At 44.6% G+C, this 25,293-nt stretch overlaps 1 protein-coding gene and 1 pseudogene across 5 annotated transcripts in view; one reads left to right on the forward strand and one right to left on the reverse strand.

The window, feature by feature from the left end:
* HS3ST3A1 (heparan sulfate-glucosamine 3-sulfotransferase 3A1) overlaps positions 1–25,293 on the forward strand; it is a 378,323-nt gene that overhangs the window by 252,015 nt on the left and 101,015 nt on the right. For 2 of the 4 annotated variants that reach the window (XM_079903874.1, XM_079903876.1), the window contains 2 exons: positions 2,304–2,409; positions 4,724–4,845. The gene's annotated coding sequence lies outside the window, so the exon portion shown is untranslated. Of the gene's footprint in view, positions 1–2,221; positions 2,410–4,723; positions 4,846–25,293 lie in introns of those variants that run through there. The other 2 variants (XM_079903875.1, XM_079903877.1) reach the window with 2 other exon arrangements.
* Positions 19,410–24,960, reverse strand: LOC307177383 (uncharacterized protein C3orf38 homolog; annotated as a pseudogene). The gene is made up of 3 exons: positions 24,920–24,960; positions 23,946–23,949; positions 19,410–20,442 (listed from the first exon to the last, which is right to left on the reverse strand). The product of its transcript is annotated as an uncharacterized protein C3orf38 homolog (transcript).

Below are 25,293 nucleotides of genomic sequence, written 5' to 3' on the forward strand. Positions count from 1 at the left end.
GGCCAGCTGCTCTCTGCAGGATCAGATTTGCATTATATGAGTTGTTTTGACATTGCCTCTTTTGGATCCTTTTTTTCCCCAAGAGGGAAATTGAGTGTGGATATTAGTATTGTATCGTCAGCAGCCAGATGGTCCAGAGACTGGGTGACGGTGACCCCCATGGTCTCTGACCTTCAGAAGGAAGTAAGTGCTCATTCTCATGGTGCCTGAAATGCCACAGGTATTGGCAGCATTAACAACAGCCTCAGTGCAAAGTGAAAGTGACACATTATAGAGCGTGCTGTGTCCTGAGATGTGTGTATATTCATAAGCTAGCCAGCAGAGCTGTGGACAGAGAGTCCTGGAGCTGCAGTGGGGCCTCTGGTTTGAGCTCACACCCCCTCAGCTTACAGAGGAGAAGGAGCTAAGAAGCCCTCCCCAGGGATGTAAAGTAAGCTGCTGGCGGACGCAGGACTCGAGGACAGATCACTGATCTGCTGTAGTGCTCAGTTTTACCCACGCTCTGGACCTCTGTAATCAAAACATGATGCGTAATTATCTGGTGTGTATCTGGTATATCTTATAGTACAAATGAATATAAAATCCATGTAAAAAGGACATGAGAATACAAATAAGCAAGCATGAAAATGCAAAAATGGCTATATCACTGCATTAATACATGGAAGAATGTCACTTTTATAAGAGAATCCAGGCTCTAAAAAATTATATGACCTGGGGAGGCATGTGTGTGGCATCCTCAGGCATTTTTAACGACTATAACAGCCATCCGTGTTATCCTCTGATTGACATCTAAGTTTGGTATGAGATCTGGTGCTAGGAAGGAATTCCCGACGTGGCAGATTTTATTGCTGCTTTAAGTGGCCAAGGATTCTGAGGTTACTGAGTGTGGAGGGGAGGCTAGGTGATGCCTTTCTTCCTATCCTCTCTCATTTGTTTATTCAGCAAATATGTGTTGAGCTCATAGCATGTGTGCGAGGACTTGAAAATGCAACGTGGGGTCAGATAGTCTGGAATCCCCCCATAATGACACTCAGGAGAGTCTACGAGAGCATTTGAGGCAGGCCACAGAGCTTTAGAAAAAATAAAGTGATTCCTCATCAAAAAACATGTGGAAATCCAAGTGCAACTCATTCACCCATTAGGCATGCTGACATATTTGCTGAGGAGTCTAAAATTTTAGTTGTAAATAAAGAGGCTTTCACAATCTTGGAAAGTCTTGTGAAACCTGTCAACTGAAGGTTTGCCGAGTACCTGGATCAAGGGAAACCATCCTAGGATATAAGAAGACATGGCTCGGTGGACCCAGATGGGAAAGAGGCCGTGCATGCGAAGGCCAGATTCAGAGAAGCGCCCCTTGGGAACTGCAGGGTCAAGGAAGTGGTCTGGGATGCCTTGGGGGTCAGGTGAGATTTTAGGTGGGAATGAGCTAGTGGTAAGAACATTTTGAGCAGAGAAATCAGTGAGAATCAGCGGAGACCAGTTCTGGTCACGGGGTGAAGAAACCCTGAGTATATTTGCTTTGAACAGAAGGAGACTGCAGGGTCTAACCATGCCTCAAACACCGTGCTGGTTTTTTCTATATACGATCTCAGTTTTGGCTACAGTATTGCAAGATAGGGGCCCATGTGATAGACCTGAGGCTCAGAAAACTTAAGTCACTTGCAAAGGGTCACATAATTAGCAGCTTTCAGACCTCAAATACAAAGGTAGCTCCTTTCCAGGACACCCCACTGCTAATTAAGATTGGAATATTCCAGTAGTGGGTCAGGAGGGCTCCAGAGAGGGAAGGGCCGGATGGAGTTGCAGTGAGGCTCTACAGCTCAGATGCTCTGTGGAGCAAACCCTTTTATCCCCACTATTTCCGATAGTTCATTTGGGATGGCAAATTGGGTTGGTCCTCTGTAAGCAGTGAATGCTAAGAACTTTTTAAGCATCTGAACACAAATGAAAGACTTCCCAAAACACATTAACCTCCAGATTCAAAAAGTGTAGCAAACCACGTTCAGGATAAATACACACATAGGCACATCATGGCCAAACTGCTAAGAGACAGAGAGAGACAGACAGGCGCGCGCACGCGCGCGCACACACACACACACACGGGGAATCTTAAAAGCATCCAGAGAAAAATGGCACATTAGAAACAGGGTAAAACAATAAAATGTAATAGCTAACATTTCATCTGAGGAAGCAAAAAGGAAGTAAGTATCTTAGAATTTTTTGCCCAGAAAAAATATTCATCAAACATGAAGATGAAATACTGTTTCAGAAAATCTGAACCTGAGAAAATTTATCCCCAGCAGATCTGTACCACAAGAAATGCTAACGGAAGAAAGAAAGGGAGAAAGAAAACACCATGAGATGGAAGCCTGAGTTGCTGGAAAAGAGACTTGAAAAGGACCAGAGAGGGTAAGTATGTATGCAAATATGAAACGGCATTTAATAGTCATAGTTATATAGTCCACATAAATAGTATATGTATATACTTTATTTAAAGTTGTAGGGCTTCCCTGGTGGCGCAGTGGTTGAGAGTCCACCTGCCGATGCAGGGGACACGGGTTCGTGCCCCGGTCCGGGGACGTCCCACATGCCGCAGAGCGGCTAGGCCCGTGAGCCATGGCCGCTGAGCCTGCGCGTCCAGAGCCTGTGCTCCGCAACGGGAGAGGCCACAACAGTGAGAGGCCCACGTACCACACACACACAAAAAAATGTTTAAAGTTATATATAAAGAGATATATGGGGCTTCCCTGGTGGTACAGTGGTTAAGAATCCGCCTGCCAATGCAGAGGACACGGGTTCAAGCCCTGCTCTGGGAAGATCCCACATGCCACGGAGCAACTAAGCCCGTGCGCCACAACTACTGAGCCTGCGCTCTAGAGCCCGCAAGCCACAACTACTGAAGCCCACGTGCCACAACTACTGAAGCCCGCGCACCTAGAGCCCGTGGTCCACGGCAGGAGAAGCCACTGCAATGAGAAGCCCGCACACTGCGGCGAAGAGTAGCCGCCACTCGCTGCAGCTAGAGAAAGCCCGTACGCAGCAACAGAGACCCAACTCAGCCGATAAATTAAAAAATTAAAAAATTAAAAAAAAAGAGATATATGTATTTAAAGGACTAATGACTGTTTAAAGAAAAATAATAAGAATAATAAAAGTGTATTATAAGATTTTACTCCTGCATCATTAGGAGGAATGCAAAATGGTGCAGCTGCTGTGGAAAACAGTACAGTGATTCCTCAAAAAATTAAACTTTAAATGACCATGTGATGCAGCAATTCCACTTGAGGGTGTACTCAAAAGTAGTGAAGGCAGAGACACAGGTGCACCCATGTTCACAGCAGCACTGTTCACAACAGCCAAAGGGTGGAAGCATCCCAAGTGTCCATCAACAATGGATGGATAAGCAAAATATGGTCCACACATACCATGGAATGTAATTCAGCCTTAAAAAGGAAAAAAATTCTGATATATGCTACGGCATGGATGAACTTCGAAAACATTATGCTAAGTGAAATCAGCTAGTCACAAAAAGGTAAATACTGTGTAATTGCATTTATATGAGATACCAAAGTGGCCAAATTAATAGAAATAGCAGAATAGAGATGACCAGGGGCTGGGGGATGGGAGAGTGGGGATTATGGTTTCGTGGCTACTGTTTGGGCTGTTTCTGTTTGGGATGATGAAAAAGTTCCGGAGATGGAGGGTGGTGATGGTAAAACAATTCATGCCGCTGAATTAATTATACACTAAAAATGGTTAAAATGGTAAATTTTATGTTGTATATATTTTAATGCATACACACAAAAAATAATTGCTTGAATTTAGCACCTGGTTCCTAGACATTTCATCCCTTTGCCTTCCTCCAGTCATGAGGTAAAATCCGAATGTCCTAAAGAGACAGGGTGATCCTCATTCCACAGAAAGCCTCCAAAGCCTACAGCGCAGGCCCTGTTATCTGTCCTCACTTGTCTGCTTTCTCTTCCAATTTACTGAAAGAAACTTTGTCTTCTCTTTTCTGAGGCTTTCAGAAATTGCCTTTGTTTAAAAAAAAATTCAGTTTTATTGTATTTCTCTAGGGACCAGCAAGAAGCATTGATTACACAAATTTCTGTCTTGTGCTGTGTTTTGAACAAAGTATAACTTACAAATTCTTAAAAGTTTATTCACCATCAGTTTGGAACAATACCCTGAATAGTCAGTTCCTCAGTATGTGAGAGTTTACACGTGAAAACACATTTTAAATAACTCTGAATGCATTCCTTTCCATATATCTCAGTGTATTTTTTTACATCGTGTTCAGTTTGGGCTTAAAATTGACAATATTAATTTGATGGGAGTAGTGTGGGCATTACTTCATTCATGCGATATAGGTTTAAGGAAAAAAAAACCTCATTGTTTATATTTTTGACAAGAGAATCATGCAAACAACCACCATGGAGAAGAGGTTTCCATAGAAAGCCTGCATGTTAGTATTTTAAAAGCTTTTCCTACCCAGATCATTTGTTAGTAGAAGGTGCTATGGACTGAATTGTGTCCTCCCACCAAATTCATATGTTAAAGTCTTAACCCCCCAGCATTATGGTGTTTTGAGCTAGGGCCTTTTTGAATTAATTAAGGTTAAAGAAGATCATAAGTGTAGGACCCTGATCTGATAGGGTTATTGTCTTTGTAAGAAGAGGAAGCAAGATTGGAGCTCTCCTTCTTTCTCCACACACTTGCACAGGTGAAGGGAAGGCCATTTGAGGACACAGCACGAAGGCAACTGTCTTCAAGCCAAGAAGAGAAGTTTCATCAGAAACTGAATCATGGTGGCACCTTGATCCCGGACTTCCAGCCTCCAGAACTGTAAGAAATTAACTTCTGTTACTTAAGCCACCCGGTCGAAGGTATTTTTTTCATGGTAGCATAAGCTAAGACAGAAAGCATTTCAATAAATAAGAATTTCCAGTTTAAGGATAGTCAGTAACTGATAATAGTGATTCGGAAACCTATGCCTGCTTCATAAGGGCTGTAAGTCCAAATATACCATGCAGTACTGCTAACATATTTATTTTTAACACATAATATTAATATATATTTCTATTTACATTTTTAAATGAACTGAGCATAAGGAAATAGCCTTTTCACATGCAGAATATATGAAACATGTTTTAAAAAGAAGGAATCATTTGTGTAACTAAATGATCGAGTTCTGTTGGTTAATTTTGGAATCATGGTTCTTTGGGGGGAAATTCTTTCATTTTGTGATTTCTGCTTCACTTATCTAGACAAGATCTCGAGTGTCATCTTATGAGCTCTCCATAACAGAAATCATGCCAAATGGGTAGTAAAAAATGGTAGAAGGTAATAGGCTGATTTGAACCATTCTTCTTTCTGACAGTTCACTGTGATACCTGCTCTGTGATGGTTATAAGTCACAGAGCTCTGGTCTGCTCATCAAAGCCCTCTGCATATACCTCTGGATGTGCTAATGGGCACATCAATACCCACAAAGAGCAGCAGAACTGTAGCTGAAATTCGGCCTCTGTACACAGGTACCGAACTGAATCTTGGAGACAGAGTTTTGAGTGAAGTAGAAAAGAATAGCTTTATTGCTTTGCCAGGCAAGGGGGGGGTCATGGTGCACTAATGCCCTCAAAACTGTGTGTCCCGACCTGGAGGGGGTAGTGAGGAGTTTTACAGTAATTGTTCAAAGAGGAGGGCGTGGTCAGCTCGTGGACATTCTTCTGATTGGTTGGTGGGGAGGTAAGTGGGAGTGAGCATCGTCAACCTTCTGGTTCCAGCCAGTCTGGGGTCTACTGCTTGTGGGCAGCACACAGTTAACTTCTCTCACCTGGTGGGGATTTCAGTATCTGCAAAACAGCTCAAATATACTGTTACGTGTATCCCTTGAGGGGGAACCAGGACGCTGCCCCAAGGCTGCACCATTGTGTCTTGACCGCTCCTCCCTTGTCTCTGCATCCCCTCCCTTCCCTGATTAGCAGCTGTTTGAACCTGCCCTTTGCAACTCAGGGAAGGTCATGGAGGCTGAATGAAGCCTATTTCCTATAAACAAGAAAGGGGGGACACAGAACGGCTTTTGTGCCCAGGAGCCCCGCAGGGTCTTGCTTGGTTTCAGAAGCACAGGACAGAGGAGTAGGTGGATGGGGTGCAATGGATGAAGGAGCCTCAGCTCCTATCCACATGGGCCCCTCCACGGGGCGGCTTGAGCATCTTCACGGCATGGCAACTAGTTACAAAAGAGTGAAGGCGGCAGTTGTAACGTCTGTGATGACTAGTCTCGGAAATGACTCCCTGTCCCTGCCACCTATCCTGTTGGCCACATGGGGCATCTCTGAATCACACAACAGTATGGATGCCAGGAAGCATGTGTCATTAGGGGCCGCCTTGGAGCCTGGCTCCTGCGCAGGGCACAGCCTTGCGCCACTTCCTATCTGGGGTCCTGCGTGAGCTGCCCTACTATTCTCTCCTCGTCCTGCCCTGAGGCATCTCTTTTCAGGCTACTGCAGGACTGGTAGGAAAGGCTCCCATTTCCTGCTGCTTCTAACCAACATGATTGTCTATTGTGCCAGAATTCTTTCTCTTACTTACAATTACTCGAAATTCCCCTTAGGCTTTGGTTTTCAGCGCTGGCTGTTAATGATAATTACCTGAGGACTGTGTGTGCACCTGCGTGTGTGTAATATTCCAGCAGCCATTTCTGCTCCATCAGAATTGATGCTTCACCCCATCCCCTTCCCGTAGGTTCTGGTTTGATCTGGAGACGGTCCAGCCAACAGTAATTTTAAAAAGTGTCCTTGAATGTGGGGCTTTAAAGCCACTTCTTATGTTTTTCAAACTCAAAAGCCAGAGAGACTTCTAGGTAAAGTGCATAAATCTTAACTGTATAGCTCAATAAACTTCTACACCTGTGTATTCACTGTCCGGATCAAAACAGTGCATTTACAACACAGAAGGCTCCCGTGTGCCCCTCCCAATCAATGACCCCTCTCAAAGGCAGTCCCTACTCTGACTTCTGTCACTAAAGGTCAGTTCTGCTTGTTCTTTTTTTTCCAGTTTTATTGAGATATAATTGACGTATACTATTTTTCCCCTACCTCTATGTTTCCCCTTCCCCTTTCCCTCTCCCCACTGGTAACCACTAGTTTGTTTTCTATATCTGTGAGTCTGCTTCTTTTTCGCTCTATTCACTAGTTTATTGTATTCTTTAGATTCCACATGTATGTGATATCATACAGTATTTGTCTTCCTCTGTCTGACTTATTTCACTTAGCATAATGTCCTCCAAGTCCATCCATGTTGCTGCAAATGGCAAAATGTCCTTCTTTTTTTATGACTGAGTGGTATTCCATTGTATATATACACCACATCTTCTTTATCCATTCATCTGTTAATGGACACTTAGGTTGCTGTGGACATTGGGATGCATGTAACTTTTCAAATTAGTGTTTTGTGTGGGGTTTTTTTCGGATATATACCCAGGAGTGGAATTGCTGGGTCATATGGTAGGTAGTTCTATTTTTAGTTTTTTGAGGAACCTCCATACTGTTTTCCACAGTAGCTGCACCAATTTATATCCCCACCAACAGTGCACTAGGATGCCCTTTTCTCCACACCCTCTCCAACGTTTGTTATTTGTGTTCTTTTTGATGATAGCTACCTGACAGGTGTGAGGTGACATCTCATTGTGGTTTTGATTTGCATTTCCCTGGTGATTAGTGATGATAAGCATCTTTTCATGTGCCTGTTGGCCATCTGTATTTCTTCTTTGGAAAAATGGCTATTCAGTTCTCTTGCCCATTTTTTAATCAGGTTGTTTGTTTTTTTGACATTCAGTTGTGTGAGCTGTTTATATATGTTGGATATGAAGCCCTTATTAATCATATCATATGCAAAAATCTTCTCCCATTCAGTAGGTTGTCTTTTCGCTTTGTCAGTGGTTTCCTTTGCTGTTAGTTAAATGGAATGATATTGTATGAACTCTTTTGTGTGTTTTCTCTTTTTTTACACTCAAAAGTCTGTGAGATTCATCCATGTTGCTGCTTGCATCAGCAGTTCTTTCTTAATGCTATGTACTAGCCCATTGTTTGAATCAGCTATACTTTATTTATCCATCAGACTGTTTCCAATTTGGGGCTAACAGTAAAGTCACTATGATAAGTTCTGTGTATGTCTTTGGGGACACAGGCACCCGTCTGTAATAGAGTAGAACTGCTTTTGGACCACCGTTGCAGGAGTAGAATTTCTGGAACATAGTTTAGGTGTGTGCTCAGCCTGAGAAGATCTTGCCAAACATCTTTCCACGGTGGTAGTACCGATTTACACACACACCCACAATGCATTAGGGTTCTGATTGTTATGCATCCTCATCAGCACTTGATATTTTCAGTCTCTCAGTTTTATTCATTCAGGTGGGCATATAGTAAGATCCCACTGTGGTTTCAGTTTGCGTTCCCCTGACGGACGCGATGTAGAGCACATATTACTGTATTTATTGCCATTTGGGTAGTTCCTTCTGTGCCGTGCACATTTAGGTATCCTGCTCACTTTTCAACTGGATTTTCTTTCTTTTTAAAACTATCTATTTATAGGAGTTGCTCACATATTTTGGATACAGGTCCTTAACTGGTTATGTGCATTGCAAATATTTTGTCCCAATGAAAGTACTTAAATTTAATGAAGTCCAATTTATCCATTTATAAATAATTTTAATTTATTTTTAGAAAATCTTCTTTTACCGTTATTTTTAATATCCTGTTTAAGAAACCTCTGCCTTCTCCAAGAATATGAAGACAGTATCATTTTTTTTCTAGAATATTCTATTGAATCCTTTGCTAGTAGCAATAAAGGCAGAACCAGCTACTTACTTAACTTGGAGGAAGGGGAAAAAAGAAAATAAAGGAGAAAGTGTGCAAACATGGAATAATACCTCAAGATAGTATCTCACTGTAATTTTAGTTATGGGATTTTAGGCTTTTACTCATTCAACTGCGTGTTCTCCTCTTTGCACCCAGTCCAGTACCAAGCTCAGCTGAATTCAATTTGTGCTCAAGTTCAGCCTCTGCCCTCCATCCAAAGAAAGAAAAGACAAGAAGAGCAAATATCGCAGATGATCGTGCAGAACTGGGAGAAGCCTTGGACATCATAGCCCAACCAGAGTCTCCCCATGCCTGCTGAGGAAGCACATGAGGCTCACCTGGGGCACACACCTAGTTAGTGGCAGGGCCAGGATTTGATCCCAGGACTCCTGCCCTCCTGTTCACAGACCCTTCCCACATATCACAGCTTCCTGGAAAACCCAAGGCCTATTTTTTTTCCTTTGTTTTCTTGTTTCATTGGAGTATAGTTGCTTTACAATGTTGTGTTAGCTTCTGCTGTACCATGAAGTGAATCAGCCATATGTATACCTATATCCCCTCCCTCTTGGACCTCCCTCCCACCTCACCCCCAATCCCACCCATCTAGGTCATCACGGAGCACCGAGCTGAGCTCCCTGTGCTATACAGCAGGTTCCCACTAGCGATCCATTTTACACATGGTAGTGTATATATGTCAATCCTAATCTAAAGAACCCACAGGGGTTTCAGCCGTGAGACTGCTTTACTGTTGACTCGACAAGTAAGCAGAAGACTTATGTGTTTCTTATTCATTTCCTCTATTGAATTATGAACAGCCAACCAGCCAGACATTAAAACAACATAAGCTTGGTGGCAGGAGGGGAAGGGCAGGTGTGGAGAACAGAGGGGAAGAGAAAAAATATTGACATTAGGCGACACTTCAGGGCTTGCGGGTTTAGGACCAATTCTGAAAAGGGATTTAATTCCTTCCAAGCAGCCCGTGTTAGCTCCCCCTTGCTCCCCCTGTTTCCACTGGCTCCAGGCACCAGTAATGAGACTGTGAATATCAGCGAAGCACTTGCTTCATCTTTTCTTCAGGCAGAAGCATTGATTTAGATGAGAGGTTTCAAACAGGAAGCCTGTGGGCTGGATGAGGCCCATAGATGGGATCGTAGGTATATGTGTTTAACAGTTAAGCCAATTTAAAAGAAAAGTTTCACACTGAAAAAACCAGAGCTTCCAGGGTCTCCTGAAAAGTGAATATATATGGCAATACTGGGTGTGCATTGTGACTTGGCAACGACAAGTTGGATTTGTTGTTGGATTAACTTGCTTTCTGTCCTCTACTGCTTCACTTGTTCACATCACTTGTCTCCTCCGTGGACAGTTGATTTGGGGGCCCTGATTTAAACAATGACACGAATTAGATAGTATTATTTTCTGTTTACAAATACAACATGCCCTGAAATATAAAACAACTTTTAAATTATATTTCTTCACTATCAGCTGATGCTGGTACTTGTTCCACTGGACCTGGCCACAGCAGAACTCATATAACACACACACACACGCACTACTGGTTAGATCCTTTCGGCCCCTCTTGATCTGCAGCTGGGGCGTCACAGATCCTGGGGTATTTCAGCTTCTAGTCCAGCGCTGGTTGGAATATAGGCATTAAATTCCTCATTGACATCTTCCTGCTACTTCTGAATGCTAAGTGCCTTCAAAAGGATTTAAAATGATATGGGCATCACCCTTTCTCTAACGGAGCCAGTGGCTTCATCAGTGTCACTCTCAGTCTCTACTGGATCTGGCTTTCAGCTTTGACGTCAGCACCAATTTCCCAAAATGACTGAAAAGACTCTTGAAGGGGAACCATGCATGTCACAGCACCATCTCGACCTCAGTCGTGTCCACTTCCCTCTCTCTGGGCAGTGAGATTCACCAGGAAGGAGATGCACCTTGGGTAAAACAAACCACCCCAGAAATAAAGATCAGACACTATTACTACAATTTAAAACAAAAACAGTCCTCTACCGTAAAATCCGGAAGGTTCCAAAATTTCATTATTTGAAAACAAACAAATATGCTTTTCTTTTAAGAGAAAGGAATGGTGACCTATTCACTCTCACCCTAAGGGAAAATATATTATTGGAAAGTTTTTACTTTTTTGAACTCGCTCCAGGGATGCGATGAACAAGACTCGATTCTGCGGCTGTATTTCCTGAAGTGTCATTATCCTTCTGCCAGAACAACTAATGGATGGCTGGGAGGAAAGATACAATTTGGAGGCCATTAATTCTGCTTCAAGTCCCAATTCACCAATGCTAAATAGCACTTGAATCCCGGTTCAAGATTTAGAGGCCAGTGGAAGTCAGGCTGGGCTGCTCTTCTTTGGGGCTCACTCTGCAAGGAGGCTGCCTTTTGTTCCACCTCCTCTTGGTCCTGTGCTTGGGGGCAATTAGATGGGTGATGGGGCCTCCTTTGTTCAGCTGACTGGGGCCCTGGGCTGCTTTTTGCCCTGATTCCTGGTGCAGAGGGAGCCCCTGGTGATCTGGTGGTGGTACTTGCTCCACTGAACTGGGCCACAGCAGGACTCATGCTGCCATCTGCTTGCAACACTGCAACAAAAACACAACAAGAGCCTGGTTTTGTCTCCCTCACCGATGCTGCTTGGTCCACTCTGCACTGGAGGTGGACCCAGGGAGCCAAAGAGGCTTCACATGAGCTCACCAGCATCACCCCAAACCCAAGGCAGAGCCAGGGACAAGCCCGCAGATAACCCTGCTGGGGTTACAAACACATCAACTTCCGCTTATGATTTATAAACAAGTGGAAATTGTTATGAAACAACAGCTGCTGAGAGGTCAGCCTTCAGCCCACCCCTTGCCTTTTTCTTCTTCCAGGAGAGAGGCGCTGCAAGCAGCCCTGGGGAGCAGGGACTCTGCTGGAAAACCAGCTCAAGGTCAAGTGGCCTCCCCTTCCATCAACGCCTTCTAGAAAGTTTGCTCGGCAAAACCCCTGCTTGCCCTACCTCCAGGGTCTCACATCAGACTTGGCCACTTACTCACCACCACGGGCAACTTACTCAGCATCCTTGTGCCTCTGTTGCCTCATCCTCGCACTGCATCTGTCGTATGCGCTATGAAGGATGTATTAAAGGGTACGCACACAGCAAAAGCAGGAAATGTTAGCTATCATCAGCAGGCGGGGCGTCCACTCTGACCACAATGGGTGAGTCAGGCTGGAAGCAGGGGATCAAGCAGATACAGGGGACAGAGCCCCAGAGTTGGGCTTAAAGCCAGTCCTTGTTTTCCAGGCCCCCACTGAAATCACTGCGGGGTGGAGCCACTCCATGACAAGGGGACCTCGGCTAACACGTGGTGGCCCTCAGTGCTTGGTGGAGCTCCTGCGGCTCACATATATCGACTCCTTGCAGATGTCACCAGAAACCTAGGACGTTGTAACTGTTTGTATCATTATCTCCATTTCTCTGAGGAGGCTAAGGCCTGTGGACATGCCTCCCCAAGGTCACATGGGATCCTAAGGCTGCCCGACTAGCTCGCAGCGTGTGGTCTTACCCCCAGCAGCTTCCACAAGTCAGAGCTAAGGAGGTGGAGAGTCCTAGGACTAGATGGGCTGTCCTGGGCTCACCCTTCTAGAGCTCCTTGCATCGAACGCCTTCATTTTGCAGAGGAGGAAACTGGGGGTGAAGAGGCGGGTTTGGAGGAGGCCGTGTGGTAGGGCAGCCCGAGTCAGAGAGGCTTCCCAGAGTCCTAAGTGGGCTGCCAACCAGCCGGTGACGTCAGGCAGCTTAGTGATCTCCAGGTCACCTCTGGGTATGATCCCACACCTGGGCCTTGCCTCCTGCCTGCCTCACAAGGTGCAGGGAAGACCACCCGGGAGGGCTGGGCCTGGTGAGTGCCCCCTGGATGGTGATGGGGCCACAGTTCTTGCCCAGGTGTATGCAGCTTGGAGGTCTGACCCAAAGGCCGACTGCAACTCCAGGATTCTTTTGCGGGCTGCTCACTGCCTGGAGAGCAGAAGCACAGAAACAAAACCCAACCAGAGGTCTGGTGAAGTCCAACGTGGACTCCCTGACATGGTTCCCAGATCCTCAGAGCCCAGGAGGGCCACAGCAGTCGGGGCAGCAAGAAGCAGGCCTGCCTACGTAAGTCGGTGCAGCCACTGTGGGAAACGGCATGGAGGTGCCTGAAGAAGCTAAAGATAGAGCTACCATGTGATCCAGCAGCCCCACCCCTGGGCATAGATCCAGACAAAACTGTAGTTCAAAAGATCCACGCAGCCCTATGTTCAGAGCAGCCCTATTCACGACAGCGCAGACCTGGAAACACAGATGAAAGGGTAAAGGAGATGTGGTGCATAGACACAATGGAATATTACTCGGCCATGAAAGAATGAAATCATGCCATTTGCAGCCATGTGGATGGAACTAGAGATTATCATACTAAGTGAAGTAAGTCGGGGGCTTCCCTGGTGGCGCAGTGGTTAAGAATCCACCTGCCAGTGCAGGGGCACGGGTTCAAGCCCTGGTCCGGGAAGATCCCACATGCTTTGGAGCAATTAAGCCCGTGCGCCACAGCTGCTGAGCCTGTGCTCTAGAGCCCCAGAGCCACAACTACTGAGCCTGCGTGCCACAACTACTGAAGCCTGCGCACCTAGAACCTGTGCTCTGCAACAAGAGAAGCCACCGCAATGAGAAGACCGCGCACCGCAATGAAGAGAAGCCCCCGCTCGCCACAACTAGAGGAAGTCAGCGCGCAGCAACGAAGACCCGACGCAGCCAAAAATAAATAAATTAATTAATTTAAAAAAAAAGTAAGTCAGAGAAAGACAAATACCATATGATATTCCACTTATATGTGGAATCTAAAATATGACACAAAAACTTACCTATGAAACAGAAGTGGACTCACAGGCAGAGAGAACAGACTTGTGGTTGCCAAGGGGGAGGGGTGGGGGGAGGGATGGATTGGGAGTATGGGGTTAGGAGATGAAAACTATTATATATAGAATGGATAAACAACAAGGTCGTACTGTATTCAATATACAGTATTGAACTATAGTCAATAACCCTGTGATAAACCATAATGGAAAAGAATATGAAAAAGAATGTATATATATGTATAACTGAATCACTTTGCTGTACAGCAGGAATTCACACAACATAGTAAATCAACTGTACTTCAATTAAAAAAAAAAAAAGAGGGCCTGCCTGTAGGAGGAGCATTCACAGGGGGCGAAGTCCTGAGTCCAAGCCCTGCCCCTCACCCCTTGGTGCCCAGGCTCTGCCCCAGGGAAATCAGTGAACCTATAGGCATTCTCCCACCTGCTTTTCCCAGATCCAGGGATTGGCGTTAAACTGGTCCTCATAGTTACCAGATGTCCATTCTGTAAGGCTCAGTTCATCTCAGTGTTCATTGCCAGGTGTTAGAGACACACAGATGCACACAGAGAACTTAGAGAGGAGAAGTCTGGAAGGTACCCAGTGACCATGCATGGGGGGCGGGAGGAGTTTAAGAGAGCTATGTGGGAATTCCGAGAAGGGTTTGGTTAACACGATTTGGGGAAGGGGGGGTGACACCCAGCCAAGTGCTGAGCGCTTTGTGTATGAAAGCGCATTTCATCCTTAAAGCATTCTCAGAGACAAACACAGTTAATTTCACACAGAGAGCTTAAATGACTAAAGACACATACTCAAAAGGGTCAGAGTTAGAAGTTGGAACCTAAGTCTCTATTGAAGCAAAAATCCAAACCCTTGCTACTATATCACATTGCTCCTCGGCATTTAGGGAGCACCTGCTGTGTACCAGGTACCCTGCAAAGGATTTTATCACCTTATTTAATCCTCAAAGAACCCTTTGGAGACAGATGTTATTTGTCCAGATTTCTAGTAAAAGGAGGCTTAAGTAACTTGCCCAAGGTCCCATAATAAGTAAGTAAAAGGGCAAGGTTTGAACTCGACGTTGTTGAGCTCCAAAACCTATGCCCCTTTTACTGCACTTTAGTTTTTCCCTTTCTCGTTTTTTCTATAATTTTTAAATGAAACATTCCCAAATTTGATCAGGAGTTTAATAATGCGTTGCCATCTTTGCAAATGAGCATATTCCTCACCGTCACTACCAGACCTTTTCTTCTTACCTTAGGGACCAAATACTACCTCTCTGGCCCTGCACAGCTGCCGGATCACATCACTTCCTGTGGTGTAAGACTTCTACGTCAAGTAGCATGGCGGTGCTGTGACCTTTGCATACCTATCGCATAAGTACCCCCTCCAGTCCAGAGTGACCACGTGTAATCCTTCCTTCCACCTGTGTCTGGCATCGCATCAGTTTACAGATCCCTGACTTTCAAAGGCAGCTCTTCCCTTTCCATATACGCTCTCAAGTGCAGGGAACTCTCTCAAATTCTATCTCTGGTTTAAATCTCACCTTTAACCTCGGGGCCCAGATCCATGACTTCCTAAAGAGCAGCAGAGGAGATAAATCAGGATGAAATAGGACAGCATCCTAACTGAAATATATAGAATGTATAATGGGGAGTATAAAGAATTAACTGGTTTAATGATTTTTCTGCTAAGATTATGGAAGGGTGACCAAGAATATATACCCTGTCATCCTGAGTGCAGGAAGAAGCTTCCGAGCCTTCTCTCTAAAGGCGGCACTTCCTTGTCAAAGGAGACATTTTTCATACAAAACCCACGGCCTCTGCATAGTTGCTGCCTTCTTTTCGTTGTTTCTTGAGCCCTCTGTTGTTCTTGCATTATGAGAACTCTCTCCTTTGGCTGACGGCTCTCGCGCTAATCTCTTTTTCTTTGTCCCCTCCAACCCAGAAGGTGATGGAGCAGCAGGGCAGCAACAGACAGGTGGAAAGGCATGCAGGTCAGTCCAGGAATAATCAAACTGGCCCTGCTCCTCAGATAGGGTGACCAACTTGTCCCAGTTTTCCCGGGGACTTTCTCAGTTTTAGAATTGAAAGTCCCACTTCCTGGGAAACCCCACAGTCTCGGACAAATCAGGATGGTTGGTCACCCTATCTAAGATGAGAATAAAAACGGGTACGGGGGCTTCCCTGGTGGCGCAGTGGTTGAGAGTCCGCCTGCCAATGCAGGGGACACGGGTTCGTGCCCCGGTCTGGGAGGATCCCACATGCCATGGAGCGGCTGGGCCCGTGCGCCATGGCCGCTGAGCCTGCGCGTCCGGAGCCTGTGCTCCGCAACGGGAGAGGCCACAATAGTGAGAGGCCTGCGTACTGCAAAACAAACAAACAAACAAAAAAACACGTACGGGTGTAAAATTACTGTAAAAAATTTTCCTAGAGTTTCTTTTCTTTGGAACTAAGGAGACTTTCTAGAGATGACAGTCCCCTGGCAGATGTCTTAAAAACACATTACTGAGCCCACCCCAGAGTTTCTGCTCAGGATGTCAGGGTGGAGCGGAGAATCTGCATTTCTGGCAAGTTCCCAGGTGATGCTGATGATGCTGGTCCGGGGACCACACTTTGAGAACCACCGCTTTCCAGTTTATGGGCCTTCCCTCCAGGAAGTGCAGGATTCCTCCGACTGTGGTCACACTGGAACCATCTTGCCACTAGGCCTGACCCTGTACATGCCCATTGAGCCATTTTATTCTTGCTAAAGTCTTTATTGTGCAGACAGAGAGAGTGAGTGCCAGACCAGCGACGTTGCCACCGTTGATTAATGAGTCCCCTGCAGCCCTTGAGCCTTCGGGGGACCCTGGCATGCAGCTTTTGCCCTCAGAGCCCTGCATTTGGGGGAGAGAAATAAGAGGTCTCTTTAGAAAGTCCCCGGGGTGAAGGCTTGGAGGGGCTGGGCGAAGCTACAGATCACTGGAGAAAGACCAGCCTGACCCTCTCCAAACCCACAACAAAACCTTTTCTTGAGTGATTAGACCCAGAGAAAGGTGATTTGTTAAAGCCCTGGGTTCACTGCTTTTGTGTCCTGGGCCTAGGACATCTGGCAGGAGCCAGAGAGCCCTCTGATAGCGGGCTTGAGCCCCCATTCTCATCCACTGGACTGTGCATCATTGAAACACTGGCCACTCATTCTCATGCTAATCCGTGAACTCGGAGAGCAGATGTGAAACATTTGGTTCTGTTCTTGTTCACTTGTAAAGAACTAATGCAACTTTTTTAAAAGGGAAGGGCAGAGCTGGGCTGAGAGAGGGGTGAAGGCGAAGGGGGAGAGAGAAAAGGAGGGGACTGGGGTGAATTCCAGAAAGAAAGAAAAGTTTACTTGAATGACTTTCTCTCTTGGTGGGCAAAGCGCCGCAGCTTATGCAAACTCCAGCCAAATCGATATAAGACAGGAAATGCAAATTAATATTAAAGTTGTGGGACACCTCCAACTTGCAAAGTAGGCAATATTTGTAGGATGCAAAGGCAGAAAGGCATAGAAGTTTCTCCCCAGTAAGCTCCCGTGAATCTTTTTCTCTCTGTCTTGTGCAAAAGCTTTATCTTCTGGGGCATGGAAACTTTATTCCAGCTCCTAAAGATGTGCTTGACAAACTTGTGGCACACTTTATTTTATAGTTAGCATGCCGTTTGAAAATTGAGGTAAGTTTAAGGGGAAGCTGGTAGTTGTTCAAAGGAATATATCTGTATTTCTATATGCATTTCCTTTTATCTCTATTGATAGAAAAATACATATAGATTTATAGAGCGAGGGACAGATATATAACTTCTAAAGCTGTCAGGCATTTAATACTGTTATTCCTATGTGGTTCATTTGATTAAAGTGCCTATATTATTGATTACATTGTAAATCTGTTAATGACAGCATTGATTCAGTGGAATATCTAGATTTGTTTCCTACACTGTCATCAGGAAAATTCTTACGGAGGAAGACTTATGATACATTTGCTGATGGCGGACTGTCCCTCTTGCCCAGGATTTGTGGCCTATTTAATGCGTGCCACAGGCCCAGGCTGACATCGGCAAAGCATGCCAACTCGAAGTTGTTCACAGCTGTCACCCAAATATCCTCTCCGTGCCACCAGCTAGCATCACTCACTTTAACAGTTCTGCCGTGTCAGTAGCCTCTATGTGCTAAGTGACCAGACTGCCACCTTCCACGTTGGCACCTTTCAAGAAGTCTCTGAAATTAGAGTTGTGCAGACTTCCTCAGTGGTGAGAATAACCCCTTCCCTCGGGGTACATGCTTGTTATTCAAAGGACTTTCTGGGCCCTCCACTAGAGACCCTTATTTAGTAGTGAGGGCAGGCAGGGCTTCCAGCACACCTAACAAGGGTCCCACGGGAGTCTGGCCAGCAGAAAACTCTGGGTCACATTGCCCAAAAGAGTGTGTTTGTGACAGTTTTGGTGTGAGCTGGGGTCTCACATATAACCTGAGCTGCATGCCTTCTGCCCCTTCTCTGGTGATGCGGTCCACCTTTGCCGTTCAGGTGTTTCGGGGACCACCTTTGACCTTTAACAGCTTGACATGCTTGTTTCACTTTACTGCCATTACCTGGAGTCCTTGGCTACTTGCCTCCTGGTACCTGGTACTCGGTTCTCTCCCCTGTAGGTGGCTCCCTGTGTAGGAGGACGGGCACAGGGACACTGGGTGATTAAGTCCCTTCAGATTCTGCTCACCTCCCGGAGAGCAGCTTGGGATCCTGGTGAAACAGCTCTTTTCAGTTTTGCCACCCAGAGAGACCCTGAGAAGGGGCTGATTTGATCACAACGTGACACTGATGTCAGGGCCACCACCTCGTGACTGCCCTGTCCCTGAGTTGTCATTCCTTCTGTCACTAACCGCCCTCTTTTCCATACCTGTAAACTAGATAACACACACACATGCACACGCACACCCTTGCCAAAATTCTCAAACATATTTGTAATAGCCCTACCTATAGGTGAGGTCCAGTTATTTCTCGTCGGGCTGCTGGGCTCATCCAAATTAGAGGCTGTGAGGAGGCACCTGTTTAGGTGACCCGAAGCATCCACATAATAGATACAGAGGCTCCTCTTTCCTGAGCGCGAGGAAGATCTCAAAGAATGGCATCGCAAACGGCACCGGCTACTGCGGGCAACGCAGCCATGGCACCACACGCCACACCTTTAAAAAGAGTCGTCATTTCTTCCTGGTTCGTTTCATCATCTCTGCCCACGTTTATCGCCACCTTGATGCTGTTACTTGTGCCGTTCCCCTTGCCTGGAAGTTCTCTCCTGTCCTTCCACCTACCCAAACTGTAAGCATTAAAAAAAGGAATCCTCTCCTCAGGCTTCTGATTCTTCCAGCCTTCAGTGAGCAACTTCTTCTCTGAATTTCTAATCCTGCATGATCTTTTTTTTTACAACATTTAAAGTGGGATTTATTTGATGAATTGCATGAAGCTTTCAGAACATTTGCTGCAACTCAAGTAGAAGGAGGCAAGTGTTCACATAATATGTTAACCTGTAGTCAAGAAAGACATTTCAGCTAAAGTATGTCAGTCCCCCAATCTGAAATCACTTAAACATCACTGATGTAGTATTTGGAAGAGTTTCTGTATACAAGATTTTTCAGACTGACATATAGTACTCAGTGCTTCAAGGGCTAGGTAAAATTAATTCTCTTTTGTTCAACAGTGCCTCCTTTCCACTAGATAAAGTTTGGTCTCCAGTCCCGCTATCCAGTGCCTGCGTCACATTGAGTCGTCCTTCACTGGACCACACAAAGTGTTTACATTATAAAAGGCTTCTAGATCGCTTGGTTCAAGTGTAACGGCTGCTTTCATTAATGTCGCAGGAGCAAGGGAACTCTCTCCAATAATTCTCAGGTTGACACGTTTGATTTTCCAAGTATTCTCCACAAAAGGGCAGTGGATGAGTCCAAAAATCTGTTCAAAAATGCCCCAACAGGTGTTCCCTCGGTGGACAGTCCCAGCAAACTCTAACCATAATGAGACCATGGGGAGAAGTGCATTTCAGTCCATGGGAATTTAGGTTGGGACTGAGAAAAAGTTATTCTTCATTCACTAGTGACAGCAGACGAAGTCTCACAATTTCTGCTCCATGGTGGTCTATCACATTTTGTTTCAGATGTGTGGTAATAGAACGTAAGCTTGACGTCATGCCAGAAGTGCTGTGGCCCCCATTCTTCTTGACGTGGTCCCAGAATAGCATTCTGAGAATTAAGAAGTGCAGAGCACCAGTGACAGAATTCTGCGCCTAATCGACGAAAAGCAAACTTTTCAGCTTTTCTATCTTCTTCCTCCTGCTGTTCAGAGAGTCTCATGTCCTCTGTCTCAACTGGCCCTGCCACTTCCTTCAGTTTCAGTTGTGACTGCTCTTTCTAGTAATCCTTCGCATGCTGAATAAGGTTGTGTTTTTCAGTAGCTGGAGGTAGAATAACCCACTGTGTCGCCAAGTACTTAAATATGATTTCTCGGTGGACTGTTTTACGCCTCAAAAGTTCTTCTGCACCTTGACTGTACACTAATATTTCACGAATGGCATCTTGGTGGTCCTCAGGCTGCACCAGGCGGTTGGTGATGGTATCGCATAGGGCCATGATCTCGTCGTTGTCCAATAGGCCGAGCAGGTTACGACAGCCCTCCATCTCTGGGTAGCTGAGCCCCGACTTCTCAACCCCCAGAAAGGGGGGGAGAGGATGCCAATAACGTCGCCCCCTTAGGCCCACCAGGCTGGCACCTTGGCAACAGATCCCCTAATCCTGCGTGATCTTTACTGCACAGTTTCCATTTGACTGCATGTTGTTTGTGTCATTAAATATCATTTCAATTATACATTTTCATTAGATCCGTGAACATTATAAATTCCATTTTGGCATTCCTTTGGCCAAATTCTCTTTCTCTGATGGGTACTTATTTTCTTCCTTTTATTGTTAATGAGCTTTTCTAGTGCCTGCCTTCTGTTCTAACTAGATGGTCAGTTAGTATATCAGTCGGAAAAGACCTACTGAACACCCACCATGTGCTGGCGAAATGTGTTCAAGGCAGATTTATTTTCACTGTCATGGAGCTCACAATCTCCCAGTTTTCTCCAGCAAGAAACCCCTATTTCCTCAAAGAGAATTACATGTTTTAAAGTCCTTTATTCCTGCTGTGGAGATACCCTCGCAAACAAGATATAAAGCACCCATCCCATAAGTTTGGCTACAAGAGGTTCCCATTGTCATGTCTAAAAGTAAGTAAAAGGGAATAATAGCAATTACATATTTACCATTTTTTGAGCAATTTCTGTGAGTCAGGCACTCTATAAAGCCTTTCATATGTATTAACTCATTTATTGCTCACATCAACTCAATCATGATAGACAATCACATTACTGTTATCTTCATGGCACAGAAAAGGAAACTGAAGCCAGGAGAGATTAGGTAACTTGTCCAAGATCAGGCAGCTGACAGATGGTGGAGTCAGGGTTAACTCCAGAACTCAGCACAATATAAATGTTAGTTACTCTTTCATATAATCCCTCAGTCCCTCGTCTGTAAAATGGGGATGTTAGGTTTGATCTGATGTATCCCAGTTTATTTCTGTAACGGGTGTATGATCAGAAATTCATCTGTGTATAAATTCCAAGGATCTTTTAATGATAAATTTTACTGAATTAAGAGTGTCTGCACTTAGTGGTTGAGTATTAGCTATGACTCCACCATGATTCAAATGTACATGAAGGTATGATTTATACCTATTTTCCTTCTGTCAGCAGTCCTTCATTATGTCAGTTTGGTGATGTGAATTTAATGGAGTTAAACTGCAGCTGCTCAAAATTGTGTGACTAATGACATTGCACTTCAGTTATAATTGGTACTTGATCCAAGGATGCTAGAGGTACACCTGGCAAGGTTAGTTCTACAAAAGGACCAGCAGGGCTGGTGGCAAATGCTTGCTCTCCTGTGAAGTCATGTGTGTTGGCCAAATTGATAGAGAGCATTTGCTAACAAGCCTTCTGGGGCACACCGTTGGCCTCCAGATCACTGCAAGTGCAGTGGAGTGGAAAGATCACAGCCAGGCAGATCTGCAATGCATCCCCACTGACACCTGTTCAGCTTTCTGAGCCTGGCCCAGCACCTAAGATCCTGTAGGAGAGCTGTAAGGTTTAGACTTGATACAGATAAAACATCTAGCATAAAGCTAGTATTTTGGACTTGCCAGCCTCTATGATCATATGAGCCAATTCCAATAAATCAATAAACAAGATATATGGAGAGAGATGCATGTAGAGATGCATGTATGTATATGTGTATTGGGTTGTGATAAAAAAATGTATTTTTTACTCTAGGTCAAGGTCAAAAACTGTTTTAAAAGTACTGCCTTAGGTCTTATCATGACCAATAATTGCACTATCTCCAAAAGCCTTGTAACATCACATCTTATTTCTCTAGTCACTCACCTCAGATCCACTGGTTTTACCATTTCTCACTGTTTGATACACACTCACACCTTCCCTTTTCTCCCACTCAGCTTAGGTTCTGTCGTTTTCATACAGTCCCTCCCTTAACTCCCTTTTCTTCTTTGACTTCAGAGTATTTGTTTGACACACTCCACCTTGGTTCGTCCCTAATCTTGATGTATTTCAGCCTGGACACAGGCAACAAACTGCACATGACTCAAGAAAATACAACTGTACTGATTTGTTGTACTTTAAGTTCATGGCCACAAGTGCCAGGTGGGCTGCTGTGCTACATTTCTGGATAAAGTCACTCTCCTGCTCTTAGGCAGTACAGTTTCACACCCTTGTGTTTGTTTTCAATCTCAGGCAAACTCTATCCACAAGGAGGCAAAGACACCTGTTTTCATTTTGTTATGTAGCTAAAGATTCCGTGGTAAAGAGTGTATTTTTCTTCTAAGACTTAGTAAAAGTCTCATGAAAGGTTTTAATTAACTGGGTTTGGGTCATTGGCCTGGTTGTGAACAAATCACTATGGCCAAGTTCTGGCTTTTGTGTCCACGCCTGTAAATCAGGCTGGATCCAGGCTTCCCAGGCCACATGGGCTAAGAATGAGGGAGTGCTCGCTCCCCCAAAGAGATGTTTTGGCTCGCCCGTGTAAAATGAGACAGGAGTCTTGTGTATGAGGTTGTATATGAGGTTCATAACACAATGCCGAACCCATAGCAAGTAAGCATTAGCTCAATACAGACGGCACATAGAAAAGCTTTGGGATGCAGACAAAGTTCTACGTAGATAAATTCTATAACCCTAAAAACTTCCATCACTGAACAACAAAAAAATGAAAATAAATAAAATATGATCTCTCTTCTTGCTCAAGATTCTAGAACAGAACCACAAAATGCATCTAAGGAAAGAAGAAAAAAGGAAATAAACTTACAAGCAAAAATCAATGAATCAGAAAATAGAAAATGGTAGTTTTACTTCTCAGTTTTTTGTTTTTGAACAAAATAAATAAACGTACATAACTCTGGCAAGCTTAATTAAAAAAATAAAGGAGAGGCTAAAACACAAGTGTACTAAATAAGAATTAGAATCATGAAGTAAACAGATCCAATATTTTAAAAATTATAATTGAACACTATACACAATTTGAACACTGATGATAGAATGATTTTAGCATGTTTTATGTTTATTAAGCAAATATTATACAAGTGAAACACGACCGTATTGTCATAGAAAGAAATCAAACAATTAAGTACAGCAAAACCAAGAAATCCCCTTTTCCATATCTCTTGAACTCGTCTTCTTAAAGATAACCACCGTCAAGAGTTGAGTGTTCATTGTTTTCCCCCACTGAGGCCTATACATATGTGTGTATTTATGTCTTCGGTGTCATATGGGAAAATCTACATGTGAGATAATATTATCCATGCTGCTCTGGAACTTCCTTTTTCACTTAAGCAAATGAGTTGATGGTAAATCTAGTGTTGACATGTGGATCTGCCTCATCCAATTTTACAGCTTCAGCGTGTTCCTTGGGAGGGTAGCCTTTTAAATTACTTAACCACGTCTCTGTTGATGGACATTTAGGATGTTAGAAACTTTGCTTTTATCAACAACATGGAAATTGAGCATCTCTGCATCTTTGGGCACAAGTACAAGCATTTCTTTAGCATAAATTCCTGGAAGAATTTATCATTTCTAGTTTGATAGAGGGTGGCAACTCACCTTCCTAAAAGTCAACACCAATATACTTTTCGCATTACTCTTTTAGATTTTTTTTTTTTGCTCATTCTTGAAAATCTTTTCTATCATCAGTGTTTTTACTCTGCCAATTGGATGAGGCCACCCAGCAATATATCTCATGCTTTCACTGCTCCCCAGTAATTTCTATTACTTATTGATCAGAAGAGTCAAAAGATAAAGCTCTCTCCTCAGTTTTCATCTCTCCAGACTTGGGAATATTAGTAAAATTTCTCAGGTTTATGTCTCTTCACCAGAATGGTTTCTAGGGATTGAAACAGACGTAGGAGCAGAATCAAGTTTATCCCCAGCTCTGCTCAAATTGAATTAGGTCTCCTCTCTTTCTTTCCTTCCTCCCTCCCTCCCTCCCTCCCTCCCTTCCTTCTTTCCTGATACATTTTGTAATGGGAGAGAGGTAGCTTGTTTCTTAATTTTTACTCATTTCTTTAGGTATTGGCAAAGAGGTTTTCTGTGAAGAAATTTCAGTCTTAAGGCAGAAGTCGAGCTGATTCTTTTCTATGAATGCAGTGGTCTCTTGCTCATCACTGACAATAGTAATTTTACTTATTGAAAAGCGTTTTTGCTTCTTCTCTTTGCAGTTTTACCTGTGGATATTGTTCCTTCTTTTAATGCAGTTAAGTATCGATCTTTCCTGGTGGTTCAAAGCAGGTTGACCAAATGTTATTACTAATGTTTGACTATTTTGTAACCTACAAAAACAGTGAATTCATATTTTGCAAGTCTCGTAAGACCCTCTGTTTCTCTGCCTATGCTTTTCTATGTTGTTTGGTCACCGATAGGGTTACCAGGTGGGGTGGGCTGGCCCCTTGTGAACCAGAACCTCTGAGGGCTTCCCACTGCCGAGCCACACCGCAAGCGGGAGGGGCAGAGGGCGGAGGTTGAGCACTGCTTCCCATTTCATCACCCTGAGGAACTGCTCCTCCACTTTTCATACCCACCTGTTGACTGTGGCATTGAGACTACATGGGACCACGCTCATCTCTGCGACAGCGTCTCCTACAGCAGGGGTCCCCAACCCCTGCCCTGGGCCGTGCAAATGAAGCTTCATCTGCCGCTCCCCATCGCTCCCATTACCGCCTGAACCCATCTCCTCCCAACCACCGCCCCCCCAGCCGCTCCCCTCCGCCCGACACCGCCCCCCACCCCCACCCCAGACGGTGGAAAAATTGTCTTCCACAAAACGGGTTCCTGGTGCCAAAAAGGCTGGGGACCGCTGCCCTACAGCATGTTGGGTAGCACTTGGTTCCCTGTATCTACTCTATTCTTCTGTCTTGCTTTCATGCATTCTGCAACATTTCTGGTCTACTTGTTA

The sequence above is a fragment of the Stenella coeruleoalba genome (assembly GCF_951394435.1).
Source record: "Stenella coeruleoalba genome assembly, chromosome: 19".
In the NCBI taxonomy this organism is placed as follows: Eukaryota; Metazoa; Chordata; class Mammalia; order Artiodactyla; family Delphinidae; genus Stenella; species Stenella coeruleoalba.